The following is an 18588-nucleotide window of genomic DNA, read 5'->3' as shown; positions in this document are numbered from 1 at the left end:
GCAACAAGGCCGGTACAATGTTTGCCACACAGAGATGTGGAAAACAGGAGTTCCACCCGCCCTTACACCAAATGACAGTGAATAGGAATGTCAGCCAGAGCTGGCCACAGCCTGCTGGATGCTGTGGGCAGAGGCAGAGAATACTCAGAGATGGAATGCCACTATTTGAAGCCTGTTCCTCTCCGATGTGGCCGTAAAGGGCTGCAGTAACCAGCCACAACCCTAAGACAATGGAGAGTAAAATATAAAAGCATCTGTGACAACAGAGGGTGAAATATTAAATCATCTCAATAAACTGCAGCATAATGAGCCATTGGCTTCCAGGCCTATCTGGAAAGGCCAGAGACCTGCTCATCGCCACCTCCCATATGAACCCCTTGTCACCGCAGTTCAGTTAGCAGAACTGAGTGCACAAACACTCTTTATCCACCACAGCACAAAGGCCTACACTCTGTTAACTGTGACAGCTAATGCTTTGAGGCACTCTTTGAAAACAGGTGTTAGGACTTTGGGAAAGCTCAGGCAGTCTATCTCCATCCTATATATTTAGTGGGTGCTGAAGAGGACAAATGAACCAATCATCACAGAATAGATTTTGCATCACTTTTCTGCAGAACAAAAACCTCTCCCATTCTTGTTATCCTTTAAGAACCCAGACATATAGTGGAAGATATGAGTCATCTGGTGCTACTATAGTCAGAATAACATCACTGCTGCTCATATACAATGGTGGAGCAATAAAAAGACTCACGACCATAAACATTTTTGTGACCACAATGTCTTCTGTGAATGGGGAGCAATGTAATCACAGTCTTGACATCACGACTGGTATCGGTCTGTCTTATGACTGGGTCAAGAGATATTGTCATAGAAGTTACACAGCTCTCAGCCAACAATTATTCTTAGCAGCAAATTTAATAAAATGCTTTGGCATCCATTCCTGGAAGCCTAGAACTTACACAGCTTCTCCTCATCTATTCCATGTGCACTTTGAATGGCAATATCACACTCTCCATCTCTGCTTATAGCTTCAACACCTGCAATTTTACACAAAAATAAGCTGCATCTTAAAAGCAGAAATAAGTTTGTTTGCAAAAATCAGTAAAGACAATAAAATAAAGTTGGTGAAAACAGAGCTAGTGTGCTGTAAAAGACATTAGCTTTCCATACTACTGTCTAACTAATTTAAGGCTGAAACAGAAAAATCATACTTTAAAAAGCAGATGACTTACTAAAGACTAGCTTTTTTGGAATTAAACATGCTGGTTTAGTATCTAAGGCTTAGTTTTAATGTAACAAAAATATCCTAGACCCAGTAACTACAGGGCAGTGAAGAAACAGGAAATCCTTCATTTTCTGGTATGGGAAAGTGAGTGAATGGGACTATCCTCTGCCTAGCAAAAAGTTTCCTCCCTAGTAGCATTGAGAAGTTTCCTTGTGCTGTGCCCAGTCTGGGATTAAACATGGGAGTTCAATTTCCAAAACCGTCAGTCAAGAACGTTCTCACACAATCTAAATTCATTTTGAAATGCTAAGGGAAATACATGAAATAGAAGCAAGTCATTCAGTGTTCACAAAATGCAGCTGACTGAAAGCAAACTATATAACCTCTTGTATGGGTTGACTTTTATCTCATGTGGATTTAGTTAGCAGAGCTAAAAATGTTAGCCAATACAAGGTTTGAGGCTGTCTTCTGGACAGATACAGATGATAACCTTGTGAGCTCAGCTGTCTGCTCCAATTGCCTTGGTGTAGTGTGTTTCCAGCACAAGTTACAGGAATTTAGACTGTTTGTTTGTACTAATTGGAATTGCCCAACTACACACTTTGCACGCAAATGCTGTGGAAGCACTGTGGAAGCTTCCTCATTGGGGCTCTAAATATGAGTTACCAGAACTCTGAATAAACTCTTCCCAAACAAAATAATTCTTCCATTCCTAGGGAATAACTAGCAATCTTCCTTTGCCATTGGTACCACACCTGCAAAGGTCATTCTTTTTCAGGACTTATTCCAAATCTCAAAATTTACCCAAATTGTTCACACTTTTTCTTTTTGTTTCCTTAATAAGGGGCTTACAATACCAACTGTCATTTATTGTAAAGGCTCAGTTCTTGGAATCCTGAGATTATCATCCCGCATTTCTTTTACAAAGTTAAAGCAGAGGGTATGCTGGTGCTTGACAGTACTCAAAAGGGATGATTTATGTGCTGAAGGCATTCTATCCATGGCAGCATGGAGTTACACATGGGCTAATTCACCCTGCTGCACAGTTCAGCATATTAGTACAGCATGTACTGGTACAATATGCATGTGTACAGCAGCACTGTTACAGGTAAATTTCAGGCCTTCATGACTCCACAGGAAAGCACATGAAATAGAAATCCCCAAAAGAAGAAAGCAAATTCAGTGAACACCACTTTTGTTCTGGCTTTCATGATCTGGGGGCTAGATTCATTAGTTCTAGGCAGGCTGCCTGACCTCTGCCTTTCAACCAGGAGAGCACTTTGACAGCAAGCCCAGCCTGCCTCTACCTGCAGTACTGCCAGCTCCTGCTGCCTTTAGACCCTGTATCACTTTTTCTTTAGCCTAGAAGAGCTATGTTGTCAGACACTCTCCACAACTAACTTTAAATCTCACTGCTGAGTGACATGAAGCACTGTGCAGTGCCTGGTCTCCACAGTCCTCAAAACTCCTCCTGAACCCACAAACAGGAAGATCTAGGGTGGAAAATCAAGTCCAAGACCCTGAGCAAGCAGAGAATTCCTTTAATACCAGGCTACTGGGCCATTCCTCAAACTTTAGCTAAGCATTTTGGCAACATGCTCTACAACCCTTTTAAATACTGAACAGTGGTGGATTACTTATGACTTCCCACTATTGTTCTCTTTCAAGAGTTCTGTTACTGTATTATTGATAGAGAGGTCAAATGCCCTGAGGGCAGTGTAAGTGGGAAGCATCCTGGTAGGAAAACAGGCTTAATGTTGCTTTTCAGCTATGATTCAGCATGAAAATTCTTTGTGGAGAAACTGAGGTGAACAGCACAGTGTAATTTACTCAGCAAACAGAAATGTTAAACACAGAAGTATACACACTCCATAGAAACACACAGACCCTGATCCTGCCAACGGATTCAACACTTCTTCATGCATGTGCTTACACAGGTCGTGGGTGTCCTTGCTAGTCATACCGAAGGGAGGACAGGGCACCTTCCCCGCTGCGGGGATGCCCGATCCCGGCCCCGCCAGCGCAGCCGCCCCCCTCATTGGGCCCCGCAGGATTTCCTGCCTCAGCAGCCCCTCAGTTCCTGGAAACGGTTTCTCCCGTGGGCAGGAAGGGTGGCGCGCCGCTGCCCGAGGGGACGAGAAGCCCCGGGGAGGGGGGGCGCGGCTACACCCGTGCCGGGGCGGCGGGAGCCGTCGCACCTCACCTGTGCGGCGGCGCGCGGCACCACAGAGCGCAGCGGCAAGCAGCGCCGCTCCCTCCCCGCCCTCCTCCCGCCGCCGGCGCGCGCGGCTGTAACGGCACCGCGTGCTCGAGCGCGCTCACGTGACAGCCCGGCGCAGCCCGCCCCGGGGGGCTGGTTGGCTGCCTGAGGTGCGCCGGCCTCTCCGCTCCCCGCCGGCCGGGCCGGGCCAGGCCGGGCAGGGCAGGGCAGGGCGGGCCGCGCAGTACAACACGGTACCGCACAGCTGGGGAGGTGAGTCGCGCCGCGCCGGGCAGAGCAGAGCAGAGCGCTGTGGGAAGCGGCTGGCACTTCTGCCCTTGACCTCAGCGGGTCCCCCTCCGCGCTCAGGTGAGACGCGCGGCCGCGGTGGCACTCGCGCGGGCAAGGAGAGAGAGCGGCAGGCGCCCCTGCTGCTGGGCGCTGGCCGAGTCTCCTGAGGCGCTTGCCGTGCCGGGCGCGTAGGGACGCAGGTGACCCAGCGGGGCTGGGGCGGGGCCGGGCGGGGTGGCAAGCTCCGCTGGATTCGAGGGACGCGGGAGGCTCTGCAAGCCACCGCGGAGAAAGGAGCGGCGGGCGGCCGAGCCACCGCGGGGCTCGGGACGGCGCTGCCCAGCGGGCCGGGGTGCGCCGGCCACCACCGCCCGTCTGAGAGGGCAGGTCTTGACAGGAGCCGCGGCTCCTCCGGAGCGCTGAGCGGGGGCGCGTCCTGCCCCTGGCGGGGACCCGGCACCTGCCTGGCCTGACCTGGTGTCCCGTTCCCTTCCCCGGTAAGGCTAAAACTGCTGACCGCTCCCTTGGGTGTGCGGGCGGTCCTGCTGCAACGCTATTGAGTTGTTAAATACCGTTAGATGTATTTATTCTCTTGTTGAACACGGTGTAAATAGTGTGCTGCGGTATTTATCACTACAGCTGATAGGACTTTTACTTGTTTGTGCAGAGGGCTTCTTTATTTATTCTGTCTACCTCCTCTTTTTGAAAACTCAATGGACAAATCTAAAATCTGTTTGTATGTTACTTTCTAGATATTGATCTGGCACATTTGACCTAAAAATTAAACTTTCCTCTCATATAGATTCTCCAAGTTCTTTCTAAATGTACTTTGTTTGAAAAGCAATTTACTGAATTAATGTAGCATGCACAAAGATAACTTGAGCTGACGTACGAGCAAAGTAACATCTATCACATGGGCAAAAATGGAATATTCCTGCCCTTGGGTTCCATTTTAATCTTAAATTATTAATGGGTCTCTGCATTACATGAATGAAATTTGCAATTGGTACAGAGTGCAAATGCGCACAGAGAACCAGATACAGGAGGAGCTGGTTATGAAGAAGCACATATGTCCAAAAAGACTAGCAAGAAGAAGTTAGAGAGCCCCTGCTGTTCTTACAGCTGTTGAGAACCTCTGCTGGGCCATACCCAGCCCGGCAATTTAGCAACTCTCAGAAAAGAGGAATTGTAGAAGGGTAAAACTTTTCCTTTCAGAGATGGGAGCACAGGAAATTAGAGCTTTAGTAGATATACTTTTGTTTAGCAGCTGTTTAACTGAGTCATTGTGGGTCCTCCTAAGGTAGGTTTTAGTGGTAATCATAGTATCCAGTCTTCTTTTAGAACCTGATTGACAACTTCTTACCAAATGCCATCATTTGTACTTGGTTAAATAAAAATATTTGCGTCATACATCATCAGTTACTTTTGTCTGTGTAATTAATACAGGAAAACAATAATTTATCACTAAGGGACACACCAGAAAAAGCACACTTGCCTAAACTGAAGTAAGAAGGGCAAAACACTTGCATTTACTATAGATTCTGGAATATTAAAGGTTTGAAAATATGTTGAGAGGAAATGTTGGTTTAGTTATCAATGGGAGGTAAAATTTCTCCTGTCTGTTCAACCATGTAATGTACAGCAAGTGAGGTGTGTCATAGTAAAGATTACAACAGTGAACTAAGGTTCACTGCTCTTTCTTTTACTCGAAATTCTTCTGATATTTGAACTTTTAAAAAGCAAAAGCTTGAAGTAAGGCCATATTATGCAAAACAGAAACACTATGCTTATAAGCAGTTACTTTTCTTCCACCTAATCCCTTTAAGTTTGTTGAAGACACTTTGGGCAGATGTACTGTAAGTGTGTGATGTTACAGAAACATGAAACATAGAGATGATAGGCAAGTAAAAGGAAGCTCTTAGGTAGGTTGAGAGGGTAAAATTCTGCAATATTGTTAGTTTGGTAATAATCCTACGACTGGGTGAGAAAAAAAGGCTGGATCAATTTAGGCGACTGAACAACCCAGAGGTGAAGCTGAGGTGGATTTGAGGAGAAAATTGGGCGGAGTTTTCCTTGAGTTTTCTCTAGTGTCATTGTGTTAGCGGAATGACTTGTCCAGAGCAGAAGAAGCTTCTAAGCAAAATCACACGACTGGTTATGCATTGGCGCAAAGGAGCCATTCAGAGAGCCCAGTGTTCCACATGGTCTTGTCTTCCTGGGAGACTTGGGCCTGGCTTGCACTGCAGTTGTATCACCTGCCAACCTGTGGGAACAACCAGTTGCTCCTCCTCTTCCTGCCTGTTTAAAGGAAGTTCCTCACCTTGGAGAATAAGACTATATAGATACATCCCTCACTGAATTACTCTTTGTTGCACCTGACTTTAGTTTCCCTCAGCTTATGGTGACCTTACTGCAGGTCCTGCACACAGCACCATAGTGAGCATTAGTTCATGTAATGCCTGCCTGAGTGAGGAGCAGATGGAAGAGAGAGGGAATTGCAATGCCATAGCTAGAACTGGTGCTCTCTGGTGCAGGCACACAGGGTAAGAGTCACATAAAGCCAGCTCTCTTTTCAGCTGTGAACTCCTCAAGACTCAGAAAAGGAAGTTGCGTGTAAGGTTTAACTGCTATATTCTTCTGAGTGCAGATCTGCATTGTAGAAATAAAAGATCTTCCACTACCATGGCAGGGAAGATGTTTATGACTTGAAGTTGTAATCATGCAGCACAATGCTAATTAATATTAGGACTTTTTTTTTGTGGTCCCAATTATCTTCAAACCCAGAAAGCAGAAGTAAGATTGAGGGGCAGGGGGTTGGAAGCCAGAAACTTTTTTTTCCTGTGAAGTGGAACTTTTAGGCTTATAACTTTAGAAATTATGAAAATCAAGTTTAACTACATTTCTATCTGTTTACACTCTTCCAACAACTGGTCTGACTTTACAGCATAACAATTAAAAAAGTCTCAGCAAGCAGGAGTCTCAGTGTGGCCTTTAAGAGGACAGTAATGTAAATAATTAATGGTTTCTGAATAAGAATTATGAATGAGCTGGTAGAACGGCTTTGCATGCCTGTTTCAGAGTGAGAAGGATCTCAGGGTATCTGTGGAGGCCATGTCTGTGGATTTTAATGAGGGCAAAGCAGAGAAAGGCTGGTTGAAATGTATGAGGTCTCAGTGTAATAAAAACAGAGAAAGCTCTGAGGTTCATGATCAGATGAACCAGATCCCCTTTTTGTTTGGTTGTTTTGTTGGGGGTTTTTTTTGGTTTTGGTTTTTTTGGTTGTTTTTTTTTTGAAAGAAGTTGTAAATAACTTCTAATCTGCCATCAGTACTGAGGAAAGAGATGAACAGTCATGAATGGTAAAGTATCACATAAATAGGTATTGAATAGTTTGAGAGCCCTGTGTGTGCTAATGCCACTATTAAATTCATTATTTGGGGTTTTGTTTCACTGTGGGATAAGGCTGTTGTTTGAAGGGCTCACAAAGGGAGTTATGTGTGGAGACTGTAAAGGCCTGCCTTGCAGAAAGTCACCATGAACACAATAGAAAAGATGGTGAGAAGAGTCTCAAAAGTCATAGCTGCATGAAACATGGCAGTTAAGGAAGACTGATATGGTCTTGGCCACTAAAATGGTTATGGGTAAGTAGCAAAGGTGCTTCTAGGGAAGGGAAGGACTTCTAAATGTCTGTAAAGATCATGCCTCTAGCTCTAGTGTCAATTCCAGTGGCTTGCCTGGTCCACAAAGACGGAATGAGGGAGGTGTTACTTCATTTTCCTTTGTCTGCCCTCACTGTTGTCTTGTGAAGACTATCTACAGAAGATGGGAATTTCTGTGAGAAACTAACTTGAATCGTAAATTCAACTCCTAAATGTTGCTGATAAGGAGGGAGAAATGCCTAGAAAAGATAAGCAGGATTCCAGCCTCTTCAGCGGAGAATCTGTGTTTGGCTTCTGTTTTTTAAGCTAGCATGAAACATCCAAAAGCTACTTGTATCATTGAGTGTTGCGTTTAGGGCAGCATCTGAGGTGAAATCAATGTTGCTCCCACCTTAGGTTCCTGGAAAACCTCAGCCTTGCTCCTGGATGGAAACCAAGCCACAGTAATGCAGACATTTACCAAACCAAATGACACACTTGTATGATTAATTTCATTTGTGACTAAAGGTGAAAGCAACACAGAAGTCCCAGTTCACATGTCATCAGGCTGGCATCTTATGTTTTAGAGTCTTGTGGGCAAAAAAACCCCTCTTCAGAGTCTCTTAGATAATCTATGAAAAACTGGTTAACTGTGATAAACAGCGTTTGATTCTGACATGAAAGGTGATTTTTTTTTTTTTTTGTTCTTTTTTCCCTAAATCCAGAGGAAAACTATTCAAGAACAAGTTCTGTTTGGCAGAGCTGTGTCAATCTCCAGTTATGCTCAAAAGCTCGTCTATCTACCCATGGTTTCTTCATTGCATTGGAGTGAAGATGCAGATATTTAATTTACCTGTTTGAAACTTTGAAAGGCTGTTTTGTTGACCAAGCAGGCCTGGTTTACAATATAAAACGGATCATAAGAAATGTCTTTGCTATTGCATGTATTGTAATTTTAGGCTGAAAACAGTAAGGCTTATTCTTTCTTTTTTTTCTTTTTTTTTTTTTTGCCCTTTTTTTTTTTTAATTATTTTTTGTCTCCTTTTCCTTTCAGGAGTGCCACAGTAAGAGAAGGACTTGAAATATCTTTAATGGAATTCTGCTTTTGATCAAGCTGTTAAAAATGGATATGAACATTATTTTCTCCCGTGAGGTAAGTATTCTTAGGGAGAAATTTAAAAAAAAGAAAAAAAGAAAAACTGGCTAATTTCACTTGGCATTGTCTGTCACTGCTGCTGTTCTGTCCAGCAGCTTTTCATCAGGTGTTTTAAAATTAAAGCATCTGTGACTTGGATAGCTTTGTGCTGAAAGTCTTAACTAAAAAGTCCCAGAATTAATCCTTTCGCTTACAGGATTAGTCAGACTTGTTCTGATATTTGAGTAGATAAAAACATATGTATAAAGGATCTGCATTGTTGCAGAGTTAGTGTAATGGGCGGATTCTGCACATAGTAGCTTTTGACCCAATGTCAATCTTTTCTTCAAGGCATCAAAGAAACTGAAGCTGTGAAGTCAAATTTTCAAGAGTGAATACTTATTCAGAGTAACTGAAAATGCAGGAAAAAAGTGAGATCCTGGGATAAAGAAAGAGTTTGTACCAAAAATACGCAGGTAGTCTTCTGTATGACCAGGCAGCTTTCTCTGCTCCTGCTCTGTGCAGACCTAGGGAAAAGGTGGGGCTGTTGCCAGCCTGAATTACAGATGCATATTAATAATGCTTTTGCCAAGTCCCACATGCAGATATTCACAGGTTCATACATGTAAGTTAGTAAAACAAAATAAATCTCCTTAATTTAGGATCATAGGAAAATTCAGGATGTCTATGACCTCTATACAAAGCTACCTGCTCAAATTTGGAGTAGTCAATGAAATTAGGTTTTCACCCATTGGCCTTCGCAGTCCGTTATATGTTCAGAAGCATTAACAAAAGGTGGATTTATATCTTGCCATATGTGCTAAATGTGCATTATAATAATGCAGATAAGGATATAACATGCTACTAAACTTTGTCAGAAAGGAAAACATTTTAATTAAGACAGGATTGCACAATAATGGTCTGCCTCTCTGAACAAAGGAAACAATAAATCTCTGAAGTATTCATTTCTTGCAATTACAAATGAAACCTCTACAGGTCATCTAATGCAGTGACATGCTGCCAATATTTTCAAGACTGCTTTGCTGCAAGAATGACCCCTTCCCAGGCATGTCTAGGAAATCTATTTATTTACTTCCTCATGTAAGCAAAATTGCTTTCTCATAATAAAGGGAAGTGAATACATTGCTTATCCTGACTGACACATGTTACTGAAGCATTTCCTCTGAAGTATAAATATTTGTTCATGGGAAAACACAGTGACAATGTGAATAAAAATAAGCATCTCGTCAGGAAGCTTAGGGAGCAAATTCTCTCCTGGGCTCTCAATGTAAACAGAAACCAAGCATTCCCCTTCATCATTATGTACTACCAAACAGAATGTTTTGTGAGCCCTAGAAATAATTCAGTGTTTTGGCCGGGGAAGGTCATACAAAGAAGGGGTTAATGCTGTCAGGAAAAAGACATCTCGGAATTCAGAGCCTCATAGGAGGGTCATTGAAGTGAACAGGCACTTGGTTTACTTTGGATTTATGCTTATCTCAATGTGCTTTGAATTGATCCCTCAAAATTGGTAATTTAATAGCTTTAATAGTTACATTAGTAATTTAATGAGCCTCATCCAGCACATCATCAAAGACAAATATATACTTTGTGAACAAAAATAGAAGTAATTTCATAGGTAATGCAGTTCCTGAAAGCCAGTATATAATATTACATGTATGCAAGTTCTCATTGTCACAGTTTAACCCTAACTGGCAACTAAGTGCCATGCAGTTCCTCGCTCACCCATTCCCTTCCCAGTGGGATGGGGAGGAGAAGTGGAGAAAAGGTAAAACCTGTTTAAATAGAAAAAACAGTTTAATAATTGAAATAAAATATAAGAATATTATAATAATAAAAATAATAGTAATGAAAAGGGAGACAACAAAGACAGGGAGTAATAAAACCCAAGGAAAAAACACAATTGCTCACCATCTATTGACCAATACCCAGCCAGTCCCCAAGTAACAAGCAGCAGCTCCTGGCTAACTCACCCCAGTCTATACACTGGACATGATGTGCTGTGGTATGGAATACCCCTTTGGCTAGTTTGGGTCAAGTGTCCTGTCTCTGCTCCCTCTCGGCTTCTTGTGCCCCTTCTCACTGGCAGAGCATGAGAGACTGAGAAATCCTTGATCAGAGTAAGCACTACTTAGCAACAACTAAAACATCGGTGTGTTATCAACATTATTCTCATGCTAAGTCCAAAAACTTAGCACTGTACTAGCTACTAGAAAGAAAATTAACTCTATCCCAGCCGAAATGAGGACAGTGATGCTATGAATTATTTAATATATACCAAGAATGATCTCAACATCACAAAGTACTCATTAAGGCAAATGGCACACCTAAGAACCCAAATATCTCTCTTCACCTTTGCTTCCAATGTCAAGTCTCCCTTCCCAGCCAGATTTTCTGTATTTAAATGAATTTCTGAATAACATGCATAGCTTATATAGTTAAGTCACAGAATGACGTTCTTGAAAACTCACTGTTTCCACACTAGTTTCTCTTGCTTCTATGATTGGGTCTCACTTCTTGAAGAGAACATATCTGCAGGTCTGGGCAAAAGTTAATTTACATGTTGTCGTGTGCTTCAGTCAGAAAATGCTACATCTGTAGAAGGCATGTCTTTGTAGAGGTGTTATTTGCTCTTTAATATCCTGGTCACAGCTTACTTGCTTATGGGCTTTTGTGTCACTCGAGGCATTATGAGATGAGTAATAGTTAATTTAGCTCTCTGGTTAAAGAAGTTACTGCTTTCTCAGAAATTACTTTCTCCACACTCAGTGGAATAAAATAGGTACATGTGAGTTAGCAGCTAAAGTGTGGAGTCTGGCAAAGTAATTTAGATGACAATTTAGACAGGTAAAAACAAAGCTCTGAACTGTGCAAAACCAACAGAGAGATGTGTGCGTGTGAAACAGTAACCTTCAGTAGAATTAAATGTAGCAGAGCAAATTTTAATTTTTAAAACTGCCTGAGCTAGTTCTTCATAAGTTTGTGATTGCTTGTGACTAGAGATTAAAAAGTTGGGGGACAGCAGTATGTCTGTGGTTGGTGTGGGAGGAAGGGGCAGTGTTGTTCTTTGTTGCTTTTAATCTTTGTAATGAAATTTATTTTAATTACACTAATTAATTATCTAGCACTGTCTCTCAAAGACTGTTGAAATCCTGTACTAAGCACATTTCAAACTTCATTATGGGATTTTCTGTGCTTTTGATGAAGAAGAAAAAATGATTCTCATAATACCTATGCAGAATCAGGAAACAATTCTGTTATTGTTAGGTGGGAAATGAAGAAAGAAATGGTGCAGTTCTGAAATGTCCATTAATTCAGGGAGCTAAAGCAAGAAGGTACCTAACACAAGAAATCCAAGTTGCGACATAAAAGCAGTGCTGTCACCTGAGAGCATCCTCTTGCCAACTGGAATTACCTGTGTCTCACAGTTCTGGAAGAAAGGACCTAGCATTCTCAAGATGAGGACTTGCAACAGTGGAACATATTTAGTATAGTAACAGTATCTGAACTTTAGATACTTGCTTGTTTTCACCACTTTGTCAGTGGTGAAATGTGCTTCTACGTAGGCTCCTACTGGTCAGATATTCCAATAATTGTCTTGAGCAACAGGTACCATTTACACCTGAGACATGTATATGTGTTGTGGCCCTTATGAATATCCATGTTTCAGTTCTTGATTTATGGCTATTGCTAAAAACTTGAACTCCTTATATTCATCTCTTCTATTTCAGATACATGTTTTCAACTGGCATATGTGCTTAGGCACATATGTAGATTATTGGTCACTAAATAAAGATGAACATTTAAAAAAATACTTACCAGTCTTCTAAGGAAGTATGTGTTGGTCAGTCTTTTCTTGGCACAATGCAACTGTCTCCATTCAAATTTCTCTAGGGGTGAATTTCATTCTTTCAATCCTCCCTTCTTTGTGTGTTTGCAACAGTGGTTCCCTCTGTCAGCACTATAATTAAGGAACTCTCAACATTTCTCTTATGATATTAATGCAGTAGTATTTTAGCTATAGTTCTTAATTTCAGCTAGAAGCCTAATGTAAAAATAAGTGCTGTTTGCCTATTTTAAATTGGAGTGGTGGAGAAATGTTGATCTTCTGTAACACAGTTTGACAAAATTTTATAGGCAGTTGCTTCTGCAAATAAGTCATACTTTTTTGTGAAAAAATATTTCAGAAATGAGTTGGGGGGAGGCATTCAGTTCACTTGAGGCTTCTATTATGCTACAAAATGCACCTTGCTCTAGCAATTTTGCTAAGATATATGGGAGCAAATAGGATTAATACTTTCGCAGTTCTTCTATCCTTACCCAGGAAAAGGACTGTTGCCTGAGTCAGAAAAGACTGTGAAGGGTTCTTTAAAAGTGAAAAGCTACATACCTTGCTACTTTATTGAAAAGAAAAAAACCTGTTAGTAGAATTCATGATGCTTTGGCAATATGAATTCCAAGCAATGAGTGCATGAGAAATTTCAAGGCACTGAGATACTTTTGATTTTGTTAAAGGTCCCTGAATACCTGATTAAGTTCAGAACCACTCCTGGTGGTTCTAGTTTGGTTTTAATTTTGGTAAATCTGCTCTCATCATATTTAAATGCTGCAGTTATCTGTTTGTGTATGTGTAATTGGAAAGGGATGTCTTTTTCTCCATACGTTCCAAATCCCACAGTATACATAGTAGCTTCAATTCTGTAAGCTCTCGTGTCTTTTGCCTAATCTGTATTTCAAACCTGTAACAATGATATTTTGACAGGTTCTGGAGGTAGTATGTCCCATACCCTCTATAAAAACTGTAAATATGTGCAAGAAATATGTGCTTTCATGGTTTTTGAATGGTGGCAGAATAATTTTTGGTAACTATTTCTAATAAACATAATTTAGGAAAGTTTTATCAAACTGTCTGTGGTGAAACATGCAGACTGTCTTCATTCCATACTACTTAGACTTGGAATCACTTGCGTGCATTTGCTAGTTTGGATCACTTGTGCGCATTCATTTGCCATTTCTGCAATTACTGTTATCCTTCAACTACACAGTTTTGCTAGAATTTATAGAATGTGTTTCAATGGCAGAAAGATATCCATCAGAACCAACCCTGGTAATGTTCTTTCTGCATATGATCTAAGGCCTTGGCTCAATGGGGAAACAAAGAAGTGGTACTAGATTTGCCTGGACATGCTGAAGCAAACCACAAAAATAAATGAGCAGTGTTTGGACAGTAGAACTCTTGTGTTGATATAATCCAATCTAACCCACAGGATTTAGGTTCGTGTCGCAAAAGTGCACTCTTTGCAAGCTTATCTGTGCTAGTGTAACTAAATTATGTCATTAAACTGGTGTAAATGGTTGTAAGAGGCACAAGATCTTACCTTCCTGGAAAAGCTTTCTCTTTCAAAAAACATATGGGTCAAAATTAGAGAATGTGCAAAATGTAACAGAATTTTCAGTCTTTTAATTTGGATCTTGAATAGTTAAAGTCACAGTTTTTCTACAATGCAGAATCACACTATTCAAAATAAATTAAGAACTGTACTGCAACCTTAGGTGGGGGAGGATTGTAATCCAAACCAGTACATTCTTTGAACAACCTAGTGGAAAAAATATTAAAGTGATAGGTGTTTCATTCAGTGCAGTTTTGTTTCAGCTACTTTAAGTTATATGTCTTCATCTTTCTAAGACAAGCATGTTGCAGCTAATTCTATGGACTTTTTCTTCTTGAGTTATCACCTGAATTGAAGCCCAGAAGAACCAGTGGAAGCTTTTCCCCATCAGTTTCAGTAGGATTTATATCAAGCTCTTACACCATAAATGGGGTCTTCTACTTTCCTGTCTAGCTAACTATGGGACAGAGGTGCAGAAGAGTAAGTTGTGGTTAATAAGGCTGTTTCTCAAAGATTAATGGTGGTGAGATTAAGCTGGCCTTGATTCTACTATTTACTCCTGCTCTGTTGGTTTGACACCCTATAAGGATCAGAATATGTCTGTTGGCTGCTATTCCTGTGTATAAGCATTGAGTCAGAAACCAAAAATACTAGTCTTTGGCAATTGTGAAAAAGGAGAGAAAATCCACTTTGCTTCTCTTCCCCTCATTACCCCTACCATACATCTTCCAGTTCTTGTAATCAGAGATCTGTGTTCAAGACTTGTCCTTGTGATTTCTTTACAGCACCAGTATAAGAAACTCAGAGCAGTAATGGTATGTCTCTATTTATGTTCTCGCTCCTGTAGAATTTATGCAATCTTTGACCAATATTTCAGCTTCTAAAATTTGGTCTATATTTTGTATCCTTCTACATATAAAGCTACTAGGCTTTTAATACATTAGGTGATTTTTGTAAGCCTCAAAAGGCAGGGAGAGCATTTATAATGCTTTAAAGAATGAGAGCTGATCCATTTATATATGGCTTTTAAAACTCAATAGCTCAGGTTAAGAGTGAGAAGCAAAGACTGTGATCGCCATTGAAAACTCCTCTTGTAGTATAAAGGGGTTCCAAGGTACCACTGTCTCTTTGAAACTCAGTACTCAGACAGAAGTTCTTTTTGACTGATCTACATAGAAGAGGGATGGGGACTGACAGTTAGCCAGAAGGTCAAACAGACAGAAAATCTTCCCCAGCTGACTTTGCTATGACTCTCATTTCATTTCACAAAGAAATTCTTTCCATTCCGTTAACATCTGATTAGATAGCAGAAATGTTTTAAGAAACTCTTAACAGTTATGAGGATGCCAGCACTACAGGTGGGATAATTGGATAACATGGCACAGACATGAAATCAGTTCTTCAATGTGAGGATTTGCTCCTGGGATTAGTATTTTATATGTATGTGTGAATGTTGTTCTATGATATAGCAATAAAAGGTTATTCTGGGCTCAAAATGTATTTCTGGTATGTCCCAGTCCGAGATCAGGGACAGAACTTAGTGACAGAATTGTCAAGAAATCATAATAATTCTTCTTGTATTAGTCAAACTTTCACAGCTGGATTAAACATAGCATTACCCTTAGTTTGGTTAATGAGCTTTATAAAATATAGCACTTCGATAGATTGCCCTAGAGGGCAAACCATTGATTTCGAAGATGAATCTCCTGTACCTTAGAAAAAAACTTTAATACTGGAAATAGCTGATAAAGCAGGCATCCTTTGGCTAGTTGGGAAAAAGTCTTATGACACTTTGGTGCAATCACTTCCAGTTTCATTTCCTTGTTAAACAGCAAAATGATACACATTCAAGAAGAAATCCTCCTACTAGTCACTTCCTCCCATTTAGTTTCTGTTTAGAATTATTTTTAAAAGCTGATTAAATGTTTCTTACTTATTTTGTAGTTCTGAGGATCTAGAAGCAGAGAATAGAGCAAATACAAGCTGTTGCAAACTTGTTTCCTTTTTAAAGAATTACACCGTTAATACAAAACTGTGCTGCATAACAAATTCTTAATACAGCCTTGTCCTCTCCAGGTTGTGAATGCAGTGAGCCATAACTCTGCCACTTCTTCCCTTGGGACACTCTTGTATAACTTCTCAGCTGTTTCTCTTGCTGTTCTTCATATTAAGCCAAAATTTTACTTTGCTTATTTCTATCGTGGTACACCTAACTTTGCAGACTGGACTATTCAAATGAGTCCTCTCCCTTTTAAGACCAGATTATACAGCCTGTAGAAAGAGAAGTGCAGTAGCAAAGGCAGTGATAGAGTTTTGTAAGGTTTCACTGGAGAGACTCAGACAGCACAAGTGAATAGGCTGAGACATACTAACTCAGTAGAGCACCCTTACAGCAGCGAAGACTAACCATGTACTGGGCTGCCTTAGGACAAGTGTAGTGAGGAGGTCAATGGCAGTCATTATTCCCCTCTACTCAGCACTTGTGAGCCTGCATCTGAAGTACTGTGCCAAATTTCAGCCTTCACAGTACTGAAGAGATTGACCAACTGCAGAGAGTTCAATGAAGGACCATTAATACAGTTAGGGGATTGAAACGCAAGATGTACACAGAGAGAATGAGGGAGCTGTTTATCTGGCCTAGAGAAATCTAAGAGGGCATCTAATTACTATGTCAGGTATCTAATAAGGGTTATAGGGGAAACTAGACTCTTCCCACAGCTTCACAACAAAAGGACAAGAGGCAACAGTCATAAGTGGCAGCAAGGTAAATTCTCACTCAGTGTAAAGAAAAACTTTGTCATAGTGAGTGACTAAGCAATGGAACAAGCAGGTTGGAACTTAGCATCCTTGACCTAATCATAGCATCCTTGACCTGATCTAGTTTTGAAGTTAGCTGTACGTTGAGGAGAAGGTTGGACTAGATGACCTCCAGAGGCCCCTTCCCACCTAAATTGTGATTCTGTTGGGGGGTGAGGTGAGGAGAGCAGTGTCTTCTAATTAACAGTTTAAATATGGAAGCGAGACAAGGCAAAAGCCAACATCTTACACATGATTAGACTAAAAACTAAAGCATTGCAGAAATATAACACTCTGAACAAGTGGTAGGTATATACTTTTTAGTCCAAATTATAATTATCAGCATTTTCCTTCTCTAGGTATTCCCTTTCTTGTTTAGCCAATTTAAAATGTATGCATATATTAGGCATTTTATAATCCTCTGCTAGTGAAAAAGAATGTAGAAATACAATTCATAAGACAAACAACTGGTGCTATATATCATTCATGGAACACTTGAATAAAATCTGGGGCACTGCAGGCTTCTTAAGTGATGATGGTCTTGCACTGTATTTACCATTTGATGAATAACTGAAAAAAACCTCTAAGAAATAAAGGCATAGTAGTTAGTGACTAATGCACACACACAATGAAGATATCATTGTATATGTTACATGCCTCCATCTCTGAGAATTGAGACAATTGTGCGGGATGGTATGAAAAGGGATGCAAGTGACCTAATCAATTTGCACAGTTGGCTGAGAATAGATGTTGACATCACTAAATAGAAGCACCTTACGTCAAATGTTGGGCTCTGTCCTTATTACAGCAAAGAGAAGAAAGGACTGTGTACAGTATATAATAGTTTTGAAAAGAAAACTAGTTGTGAATGCGTAAGCATTTGGCATGAGAACTTTAGAGTTCTGAATGCAAACCCACTAATACAAAAATTGTATTCACAGGAAATTACTTGAATTTTTCTTCAGTGTGTATAGAATATGCATTTACATAGTTGTTTCAAGGCATTTATTCTCTTTATGATTTTTTTAGTGGATAAAATCTAATGAAATATATCCTAATCCGTTACAGAAGTAGTTAGAAATGATTTTTATCTACCCATATTAATTAAAGCCTCTAAGCCTAGTTGTGGGGAAAAAACAGGCTTCAGTGACAAGAGCTGGGTAATTCTGATATTTTTGATTCACATGCTGCCAGTTGGCTGAGACTACATATATCACATACAATGGGTGGAGGGTGAAGTCCACAACTGAAGCACCATATTTCCTTATTTTGATTGTACATCATTCATTCATGTTCTTTTGGATTACTGAAAGCGGGTTTCATGGTCTTTAGAGAGCACCTTCTGTTCCTGTGAGACTGCCATATGCAACATGGAACCCATAGAGGATAATTTAACTTACATTGTTTTGCTTAATTTCTAGTGCATTTAAACTTATTTCCACTAAGTCTTTGAATATTAACATGCTCTTAAAATCTTCTAATATGAAGGTCCCCTGCATTCAGGGATAAGGGAGACAGAGAAATTCTAGTTTGTCCTGTAGTACTGAGCTCATTTTTGGACTGTGCCAGGCAGCCTCTGCAACATCAGATCCACCCTCTCTCAGTGCACACTCAAGCCCAGTCCTGTAATTGTCCATGATGACTGTTGTCAGCATGTGTAACTTGTTAGGAAACTGTGTTCAGGCTTGGATGTTGCTACTTAAAACAGAGGGGAAATAAACTCAGTTGCCCTGAAATAAAGCTTGAGTGAGTCCTCTAAGAGGGAGCAAGGGGCCACATCACTGGATTTTTTTTTTTATTTTTTTTTTTTTTAAAGCAGGCATCCATGATAGATCCTACCTAGACCTCCAATACAGAGAAGAACCCCTTGCTTCCACATGGCCACAAATCTG

The 18588-nt window shown here is 40.6% G+C and overlaps 1 protein-coding gene across 2 annotated transcripts in view; it reads left to right on the top strand.

The window, feature by feature from the left end:
* The first annotated feature begins 3301 nt into the window (after nucleotides 1-3301).
* The window catches only part of RHOBTB1 (Rho related BTB domain containing 1), a 55118-nt gene continuing 39831 nt past the window's right edge, over nucleotides 3302-18588 (top strand). The window contains exons 1-2 of one of the 2 annotated variants that reach the window (XM_030487406.1): nucleotides 3302-3794; nucleotides 8409-8507. The gene's annotated coding sequence lies outside the window, so the exon portion shown is untranslated. Of the gene's footprint in view, nucleotides 3795-3973; nucleotides 4214-8408; nucleotides 8508-18588 lie in introns of those variants that run through there. The other variant, XM_030487408.1, reaches the window with a different exon arrangement.

This window comes from Strigops habroptila, chromosome 5 (genome assembly GCF_004027225.2).
Source record: "Strigops habroptila isolate Jane chromosome 5, bStrHab1.2.pri, whole genome shotgun sequence".
NCBI lineage: Eukaryota > Metazoa > Chordata > Aves > Psittaciformes > Psittacidae > Strigops > Strigops habroptila.
The sequence above is the reverse complement of the archived record's forward strand: the minus strand, read 5'-3'. Positions and strand labels throughout refer to the sequence as shown.